The following is an 11,004-nucleotide window of genomic DNA, read 5'->3' on the forward strand; positions in this document are numbered from 1 at the left end:
TAAATTTTCATTTCAATAAAAAATACTAAATTTTATTATCTAAAAGAAATGCATATCAATTCAAACTTCTATTAATGATTTATTTTTTAAATCTATTAGTAACCCAATTTGAAATATTTATTAAGGAAGAATAAGTGCTTAAAATATCTGGAACGAAAGAGAAGAAAAAAAACACTGTTATTTCAAAGTTATGGCTTTCAATTTACACGGTTTTTTGACCACAACTCCAGAAAGCGAAACGAATCGAGTGGTCTTTCAGTCTTGCTTATCCATCTTCCAATTCAATCCCATGATTCCGTTCTGATCCCGGATCTCTTGTCTTTAAAACAACGACGAGTCTTGGTGACGTCAGAGGTCTACCATCTACCTCTACCTGAGATGTGTCGTGACCTTGAGTTTAGTGAACCGCAGCGGACACCGAATCGACTGGCCCCCTGGAAAGCAATAAGCAGAGGGGCAGGGGGTCGCAAAGATCATTCATCCAGCCGATCCTCTCTGGAGGAATTACATCCCCCTTCCCAGCACTTTTATCTTTTCTTTTTGCTCAGGCGCTTTTTTATTTTCTCATCATCCTTCGTTAAGCTATTATTATTGTTTTATTTTATTTCTTTTTAAGATTTCATCCTATATAATAAGAGAAACTTTGGTCAAAGAAATGGAATAACTGAAGTGCTGAATAAACATTGTGAATGTTGATTTTGAATTATTTCCTTTCCTCTTCCTTTTTTTTTTTTTTTAATTATCGGTCCTGTCATATTATTTTTGAAGACAGCGTAAATTTCATCTTTATTACGTAACGATTTTTGTTGTTGTTGTTGATATTAATTGAAGCGCGGGTAACTTAAGGCTATTGTCCCTTTTTAAAATCTATGAAAACTATAAAAATTAGTTTTCTTCCTCTATGATAAGAGAATAAAAATTCGATTTCAGACCATTCTTTGAAATCCCCGTCAAATGAAGAAAAGCTTTTTATCGAATAACTTGTTTTTTATTTTTATTTTATTGTTATTATTATCATTTATTTTGAGTTTCTGAGTTCTTTACACAGATTCATCACTGCTATATTAAGTTCATTCAGCTCCTTCTATGCTTATTATGAAAATAGCGAGTTTTAACAGTTATCATTTTGCTCTTCAATCCATGATCCAAAAAGTATTGTTTGTGAGATGGCGATTCATATTAATTTAAGTAATAATACCGTTTACATTAAACAATTCGAAATTTTTTCAGGATTGCTAGCTGATGTGTAATTAAAAGGCTCTTACGCCATTCCTTTACTTACAGTTACAAAAATACCATTTATACAGATATGCTGATTTCTAAGAGTTAATTATATTAGATTGCGTCAGTAACTATGTCGACACCTATTGAAATAATAATAGTGGTAATGTTTGATAGAAATAAAATTTTATTATGCTGTGTGTTTTCAGAAATTAAATTTATGATACTTGGCATGAGATCTACGTTGAAGATTTCTTCAGGACTACCTATTTCTAGATAAGTTCCCAATCACTCTTTTCAACTTTTGGGGAGAAATCTTTCAACAGGATCGAGTTTTCACCTTCCTCTAACTAGAAATGCGTTTTTGCAACAAAATTTTTTATTGATTTCTTTTTTATAAATGTAAGACTTCATTATTTTAATTTTAATACATTTAATAATATCAGGCTTTTGAATAATTCCATACATTTTGGAATGAATACGTCGTCACAAGAGATAGTTTTCTATGGCCCTAAACTCGATGTATTCACAGAAACCTGACGTGATAAAGAAAGTAAGATGAATTCATTTAAAAATTGATTACAAATACACAGTGAAAAGTTTTAGTGCATAGTTACCACCATTTTTGGTGTTTAAGTAAATTAAATACGTTTTGAAATACGTAACTGTGTACGCACTGTACAGCGTAACTGTGTACGCATATGTGTATGTAACTACGGAAAAAATTTTATACAAATGACAAAAACAATTGTGTGAAAGTGCGATTATATAACTAAAAATGTGCCTGCTTTGTAAGAGAAATGTGTTTGCAAGGAAGTTATTAAATTGATTCTAATATGCATGAGGATATATGTTGTCAGTAAATAACCAAACAAAAAATAAATACCTTCAATTAAACTATGACAGTGAAAAAGTAAATAAAAAATATGACAACATGCTCTGCAAAAAATGGTAGTTTATCTCAACACCAAGAATGGTGGCAACGATACACCACAATTTTTTTGCAGTGTGACATTCATATCTAAGGAAACATTCCTAGTATTTTTGTTTTCACATAAATATGTTTGTATAAATAACATTTGGGAGTTCATTAAAAAAAAAAAAAAAGGCAGAAGAGGGTGGAGTAGGTAGAGCGAGTACTTCAATTTCGTTTTCTACAGGATTGCTCTCTGAATTCCATTTTTGTGAAAGGAAAAATATAAAAAATATGTCTCTTATCAAATCAATTAACACAGATTAGAGAGCCAGAAGGAAAAGAAAAAAACGAAATTTTTTGTTATGCCCCATTGGAGGTTATGCTGATGCAACAGTTTGAAAGCATATTATGGAATGGGGGTCAAATGCCCACAAAAGGGGAAAGGAGGATCTTTCTCCCATTTCCCTCTCAATAACCCCGTTAGTGTGACACTTGCCTTAAAAGTGATAAAATCACAATAGCTGATCCAGAAAGTACAAGTGAGGTTAGTGTATCTTCTTGGGTATCAAGTGCAGACGGGGGGGGGGGGTACTTTTAGTAATTTGATCCAATAATTTTGGCTATAGTTATCATAAGTTATTTACAGATTTGATTAATAATTAACCAAGAATGAATTAACTAATCTAGCATACTTAATGTAGTACGAAATCGTTATGCTTACTAGTATTGAAATAACACGTATGAAATTGGGTCCTACCTTTCGTGATTCAGGCCTTGGATCGAGTGACAACTTTTAAATTTTTACAAACTATGACTGACCTTAAAATTAATAACTATTTTAATGTTGCCAAAATGTGAGAGGATTGGAATGTAAAATTCAGAATTTTAAATTCTTTGAACGGGTTGTGGACACAAAGAACTTATCAGGATTCCCATATACACATGAATAAAATGTTAAAGTGCACCGATATAAAACGGTTTATGAAAACTTCTGTTCCTTCTATGTTCTGTTTTTCAATTTCAATGACTTACTAATAGTTAATATCCATTAAAAATTGTTTTAGTCATAAGATATAATTAATTAATTATTCAGTTTCGCACATTATTGTTCTTAATATTTAATTGTTGCATCACTAATTCGTTTTAAATTAAAGTTTCAATAAGAATAGGAATTATCCGAAAAAAATGGTAAGAGTTGCCATGAAGTTAGATTATTAAAGGATAGGGTAAAAATTTGATAGCAACCTTAAAGAATTTGAAAAATATTTAAATAATAATGAATGAAAAAGCAAATTTAAAAAAAAAAAAAACTGCCAAAGTAATAAATTCAAATTAGCACAAAGCAAAAACGATTTTTATAAATTTTTAAAGCAATTATTTTTGTATTCATTTAATTTAAAATCACTCCTATTCACTATTTTATTCACTCCTACTAACTATTATTCACTTCCCCCTCCTCTTTCAAACAGCTCTGAGGAAGTCAATTAACTTATATACATTTCTTGACTTGTCTGTTAAATTAGTTTATTCTGAATGCTATAATTTTTAAGATTAGTTTAAAAGCAAGTTGAAAGGTTATTATGGATTCCTGAGCTTCAGTAATTCTAATTTTTAAGGATTCTTGATATGAAGAAAAATTAATAGTGGAGCATCGCTTATACGACGGCGAAGGGACCACCAAAAAACGTCGTATAAACGAATACGTCGTATAATCGATATTTACTTCTAAAACAGAAACTAACTCTGTTTTCAGTTAATTTTAATGTTTAACGTGTTGATTTACATAAATTTCTAAATTAGACAAAGCAAAACAAACAAATAACCAAAGAAGAAAAATTGCAGTGAGCAATTTGAATGAATGTTACCTTTAATTATATTTTCTTGCTATTGGTCTCTACAATGCTTTGAATAGTAAGTTGAACTTACTGCTTTCTATGATGCAATTTTAGATTTCTAATCACGGCCAAATCTAATGACTGAAGCGCACTTGTGCAATTTGCAGAAAAAAAGAGAGTTTTTACATTTTCCAGAATAATTAGTATCGATGGACATTGGCCGGTATCTGGACATTGGCCGATGAATAGCAAAATTTTTCGTTTTTGCCTCTTCATAACATTGTCTAGTTTTTTCAGTCATCTAGTAAAAATTACGGTCGTCATCCAAGCATTCTTGTTGGCACCCTTTTCTGTATCATTCATGTCGCCAAATTCCGCCCTTTTTTAAAATACACAAGAAAAATTAAATAAACGTGAACAAAATCTAAAACCCGACGTATAACCGATTCTGTGCGTCGTATAAACGATATACTTTTACATTAAAATGAATAGGAATGATTTGGGACCACACTAAAACGCCGTATAAATGTAAACGTCGTATAAGTGATCGTCGTATAAACGATGCTCCACTGTAATAAAGATAAGGATAAGAAACGAAGAAGATAAGATAAAGATATAAACAAAGATAAGAAATATATATCTTGATATAAGTAAAGAATGTAAATAAATAAGGAATAAGGGTTGTAATGATGCAAATCAATAGATCAGTGATAATTTTAGTAAATCGATGAATAAGTGAAGTGAATAAGTGTAGCGTATATCAGAGAGCTGACAAATCAGTTTAAATATTAACTGGTTAACAGCAAGTAACTATTAACTGATAATTTGTGGTACAGCAGTTGACGGCTACAATTGTGCTTAGTTCATTTAGAAATTTGTTTACCGATAATCTGACATCACTGATATTTAAAGAAATTTCATTAAGTTTTTTCAAATAATTCCTATTATTTTCAGACCATCATTTAATATAAATCAAATAAGCACTGAAACAAAACAGTACAAATTTACATTTCTATTTTGTCAATATTTTAAGTAACATATATCATCCATTCTATTTATGGCAACTTCCTGAAAATATTTAGGCGTCTATGAAATTCAACTCACAGATTAAACACTTGATCAATCTTGTGGATATATTTTTATTTGTTTATTTATTATTTTAAGAGTTGAATTGGATGAGTGAATCTATTTTTTAACGATAAAGCATTGAGGAACAGAGAAAACTTATAAAATTGAAAAATTCTGGGAAAGTGAATATTTTTAATTAAACATTAAATATGCAGCAAATGTTTTAAATCTTAAGTTTGCATTAAACCAAAATATTTTCTTTCTTTCGAATGTTCATAAACTCATGCAGATAACGGATGAAAAAATTCGCTTAGTTAATAATATTTATTTTTAAGATATCGGCAGCGTAATAATACGGGGCATTTCAGTACCAGATAACAAATTTTAAAGGGTCAAGGATTATAAAATCAAACACCTTTTCCTTAGAACAAGAGTACTTACAAATGCAAGAGAAAATTGTTACAGCTTATGGCAAAAATAAAGTAAACAAAAGTAGTATTTTTTAGTTTTTTTTTAAAAATACTTACTTACTTATAAAGAACTTTCTATAGCAGTCATCCTATGACCGACCATGTTTCATGGCAGAAAGTGTTTACTTCGTCATGACCCATTACAGTTTGCAACCCTGGTCATGAAACAATGACAAACATAGATGATTGCAACTTTAAATCTGACTCTAAAACCAATTGTCGAGAAAATTCAAGTTTTAATGAAATTAACTTGTATTTTCATTCTACAGACGATAGTAAAACCATCTACGATTAAATGAGATTCTAAATAATTATACTAATCGATGGGAGTGGGATTTCAGCTGATTAAGATATTTTAAGTAGTTAGAACCGGGATTAGACTCTGGAATAGTAAAAAATCAGCTCTCTTTCTTAATAGGAATCATCGCAGTTGAAATATCATTAATATTAATTTAGGGGTTCTCTTCCGTATCATGTAAAGTACCCAATTCTTTGCTAGTTTTTTTACCTTTTCGATTGAGTTGCGAACGTCTCCAGACGCTGTAAATGATATCACTTGCTAAGTTTTGCAATGAATTAGAAGTAAAATATTTTGTACAAGAAATTTTTTAGTTATGGTCTTACCAACTGTATTCTTTTGCTACTGTTTCGAAGTTTTCTCTTTCATTTCATGGAAAGATTCTCTTCGTCCATTGTATAATTAGGTAATAACAATTGTCAATGTTCAAGGTGCACAAAATAACCAGCGCCATTTTTTCAGAAATAGTGAATAAAATAGGATACAGCTATTTCAGAAAAAGTCACACAGGTTATTATCCGATGTTTTTCCACACTCAGATATCAGGAGGTTTGTTTCTTCCTGTAATTAACAAACACATACATTTTATTATTTTATAAGCACAAAGGAATATTTTTTTCCGTTGCATTAACAGATCTAATACTTTTGTACCTCTGATTTCAATTCTACAATCGCTTTCTCTCACCAGTTTTTTCTTAAATTACATTTTTAGTCTATTTTTTGTCAAAATGTACAAATTTAAAAACGTTATATATCAAGGGGTCACGCAAATGTTGCGATAAACTTCCAGAGGAGTTAGGGCACATCATCAGGATTAAAATTACATAGATACCCATGTTTGGAAATGTCCTCATACGCCGCTGAGGACACTTCTCTATTATAAACTGTTTCTTCGTGCTCTTCTGTACCGGTCATAATAGGAAGCGCCCTTAGCCGCGTATGATGAGATTCCCGGGCATAGGTTTATATGCAGTTCTAATCCTGATAATGTGTCCTAATTCTCTTAAATGTGTGGCAACATTTACGCAACCCCCTATTATATGTAATATTTTTAAACTTGTGAATTTCGGCAAAAAATGTTATTTGAAAAAGTCTAACTTTTGGATCAAAACTTATTTTCCATTTGAAACCGTCACAAATGAATTAAGCAAGATCAAGTAACAAACAACTTGTTTCCCAGTGTTATCAATACATTTTAGGAGTTGGAGAAAAAGTAGTTTTTGTTTAGTCTAAACAAAATGAATTTAAAAATGAAAAATATGATTTAAATTCAAGAAAGAAAAAAAAAGAAAGGAAAGAAAAAGAAAGAAAGAAAAAGAAGAAGAAAAGCAAGAATTGCTTCTGTTGTGATATACTGCAACAAATTGTTTAAATATGAATTATAACATTAAATCGATCACACTTTGAAAATCTTTTTTGAAAATTTGAATGATTATTTTGCGTCATGTCGAAAAAGAGCTTTAGATGTTTTAGTGTCAAATTAAAACTATATTTGTACTTAACACGGTAAACATTAACGTTCTTGCTTGAGGCAAGAGAAAAATGAAATTAAATAAAAATAAACGTCTCGGGTGTGATATGAATGATCCTTTCAGATTAAATGGTTATCCTTTCATTCTAAAAAATTTAATGCTTATTTTTCTTGCTAATTATCGCAGTGCCAGTAATGTAGTAATGAACAGTGTTAGTGATAACTCTTGATATATACAGGTCAGGATAACTTTTAAAATGCTGGATTGCAAATGTTATACGTGTCATAACAGTTTGTGTAATTTACCACATTCACACTTTTGACACTTATAATTACTCAAAAAAATCGGGTTAAGCTGACTTTTACAGACAAAAAAATTGAGTGTCTAATATTTTTTACAAAATTAATTTGCAAAAGCTAACCTATGATTTTTATAATTAATAGTTAGAATTAAGTAAATAATCCCAAAAAACTGTAGCGGTAAGATATGACTTGATTAAAAAACTTCAATCGCTTCAAAAAATATATAAATTGAAAATCACAGTCGAAATGTTTCAAGCGCTCAAAATTAGGCACACATTTTCAAATCTTTCCAGGCGTGAATGGAAGGGAACAAAAGTGATTTGATGCATAAAACAATAACGTTGCAGACGATAAAACAGAAAATAAAGGTGAAAAACGAAACTACAAAAATCTCAGTAACTGAGAGAGCATTAAAATAAACATGAAAAAAACCTGTCTTGGCTACTAAGATTTTACAAGTTTTGTTTCTCATCTTTATTTTCCCTTTTTTGTTGGCAACTTTACATTTTATATTTCAAATAACTTTGCTTCTTTTCATTCACGTCTCACAAGTCTTGAAAATGGGCGGCAATTTTTGAGCGCTTTAAGCATGTCGACTGTTATTTCCAATCTGTATATTTTTTAAACGAATGACGTTTTTTAATCAAATAATAATCGAAAGAATAATTATGTTATTACATGTATAAACTTTTAAATATTCATAACAAAGGCGATTGTTTCTTGTTATTTACAAAAGAGCTTATTGCAATACATACTAATACTTCCTAATTTTTCAATTAAAAAAAAAATACTATATTTCATAAATAGTCAATTTTAAGACAACAAAGGTAAAAAAAGAATACGTATACAGACAGGTGTTTCCGCACGGATTAAACTCTGAATGAAATATTTATCGAAAGATTGTGATAGCAATTTATAACTTTGACGAAGCCTCATTTAGTATTCGCATAATTATATTTCCAGGTGGCCTAAATTTGGAATCACTGTGCACTTACTTTCCTTCATTTCCTCCTTAGCCTGATTTTAATGCCTTTCTGACTTCCTGTTATCTGATTCCTTCAGAGTGCCCCTTTTTTTTTATCCCTTCACTTTCCTTTATTTTGTTTCAAGTTAATGAAATAAAAGGGTTCTAAAATAAAATGGACAAAATACATAAAATTGCATAGTTAATACCAATTCCTATCTTGATGATATTTTGCCCAGGCAAGATTCTGGTATCGACAAAATAAATAAAATTGTATGGTTAATAGTTAATACCGATTCCTATCCTGATGATATTTTGCCCAGGCAAGATTCTGGTATCGACAAAATAAATAAAATTGTATGGTTAATAGTTAATACCGATTCGCATCCTGATGATATTTTGCCCAGGCAAGATTCTGGTATCGACAAAATAAATAAAATTGTATGGTTAATAGTTAATACCGATTCCTATCCTGATGATATTTTGCCCAGGCAAGATTCTGGTATCGACAAAATAAATAAAATTGTATGGTTAATAGTTAATACCGATTCGCATCCTGATGATATTTTGCCCAGGCAAGATTCTGGTATCGACAAAATAAATAAAATTGTATGGTTAATAGTTAATACCGATTCCTATCCTGATGATATTTTGCCCAGGCAAGATTCTGGTATCGACAAAATAAATAAAATTGTATGGTTAATAGTTAATACCGATTCGCATCCTGATGATATTTTGCCCAGGCAAGATTCTGGTATCGACAAAATAAATAAAATTGTATGGTTAATAGTTAATACCGATTCCTATCCTGATGATATTTTGCCCATGCAAGATTCTGGTATCGACAAAATAAATAAAATTGTATGGTTAATAGTTAATACCGATTCCTATCCTGATGATATTTTGCCCAGGCAAGATTCTGGTATCGACAAAATAAATAAAATTGTATGGTTAATAGTTAATACCGATTCGCATCCTGATGATATTTTGCCCAGGCAAGATTCTGGTATCGACAAAATAAATAAAATTGTATGGTTAATAGTTAATACCGATTCCTATCCTGATGATATTTTGCCCAGGCAAGATTCTGGTATCGACAAAATAAATAAAATTGTATGGTTAATAGTTAATACCGATTCGCATCCTGATGATATTTTGCCCAGGCAAGATTCTGGTATCGACAAAATAAATAAAATTGTATGGTTAATAGTTAATACCGATTCCTATCCTGATGATATTTTGCCCAGGCAAGATTCTGGTATCGACAAAATAAATAAAATTGTATGGTTAATAGTTAATACCGATTCGCATCCTGATGATATTTTGCCCAGGCAAGATTCTGGTATCGACAAAATAAATAAAATTGTATGGTTAATAGTTAATACCGATTCCTATCCTGATGATATTTTGCCCAGGCAAGATTCTGGTATCGACAAAATAAATAAAATTGTATGGTTAATAGTTAATACCGATTCGCATCCTGATGATATTTTGCCCAGGCAAGATTCTGGTATCGACAAAATAAATAAAATTGTATGGTTAATAGTTAATACCGATTCCTATCCTGATGATATTTTGCCCAGGCAAGATTCTGGTATCGACAAAATAAATAAAATTGTATGGTTAATAGTTAATACCGATTCGCATCCTGATGATATTTTGCCGAGGCAAGATTCTGTTCAGAGAGATTTAGCCCGGAAAGACAATAGGATTGTGGAAGTTTTTAAGAACTTGATTACTTGTAACCACGATTATAAATAATCCTCATTGATTACAATTGTAATTATGATTCTTTATTGTTGGAATACCAGGAAATGATTTCGCTAATTCTATAGAAGAATCTACTCATAAAATTTCGAACAGGCCTTTTCTTCGATCTGATTTAATGGAGACAACAACGGACAGTTGACAGACTTAATAAGATACAGTAATCAATAATGAATTGCATGAAGTCAAATCGTTAATTAATCAATATAAAATAAATAGTTTCAGAAAAATTGAAGTATCAATAACTGGATTACGTATTGGAGCTACATAACTCTTTTGATTGGGCAAACTATGCCAGACTGCACCAATTGCAGATACCTCAGCGCTTTAATTTGTAACTCAAAGAGAGCGGTTTTTTCTTATTTTACTCTCTTTACTTGACGACACTTTACTTCGGAATCTAATCAACAATATTAAAGATAATAAATACTTCTCCTTAACTTTCATCGTATTTTTATATGGACCAAGTGCTCGGTGCGATATAGCTTTTTTAGTAATTATGATTAAGCAAGTGGTCATGATTAAAATGAATTTTGAAACAATTTTAATCAGATCAATTGATTGTCATTGCGATGTCTAAGTTGTGCATTTAATAAAAAATGCGTGTATTTAATAACTATACACCCTTTAACGTCGAAATAAATGATTTCTGAAAAGAATCTTTGCATTTAAATTATAACGACAAATAATC

At 30.5% G+C, this 11,004-nt stretch overlaps 1 long non-coding RNA gene across 1 annotated transcript; it reads right to left on the reverse strand.

Annotated features, from left to right (window-relative positions):
• Window positions 1-1,390: 1,390 nt before the first annotated feature.
• LOC147816258 (uncharacterized) lies at window positions 1,391-4,541 on the reverse strand. The gene is made up of 2 exons (XR_015432244.1): window positions 4,003-4,541; window positions 1,391-1,757 (listed from the first exon to the last, which is right to left on the reverse strand). It is a non-coding gene; the product is annotated as an uncharacterized LOC147816258 (long non-coding RNA).
• Window positions 4,542-11,004: the final 6,463 nt, after the last annotated feature.

Source organism: Parasteatoda tepidariorum, chromosome 1, assembly GCF_982258835.1.
Source record: "Parasteatoda tepidariorum strain Cologne lab strain chromosome 1, Ptep-v5.0, whole genome shotgun sequence".
Taxonomy (NCBI): domain Eukaryota; kingdom Metazoa; phylum Arthropoda; class Arachnida; order Araneae; family Theridiidae; genus Parasteatoda; species Parasteatoda tepidariorum.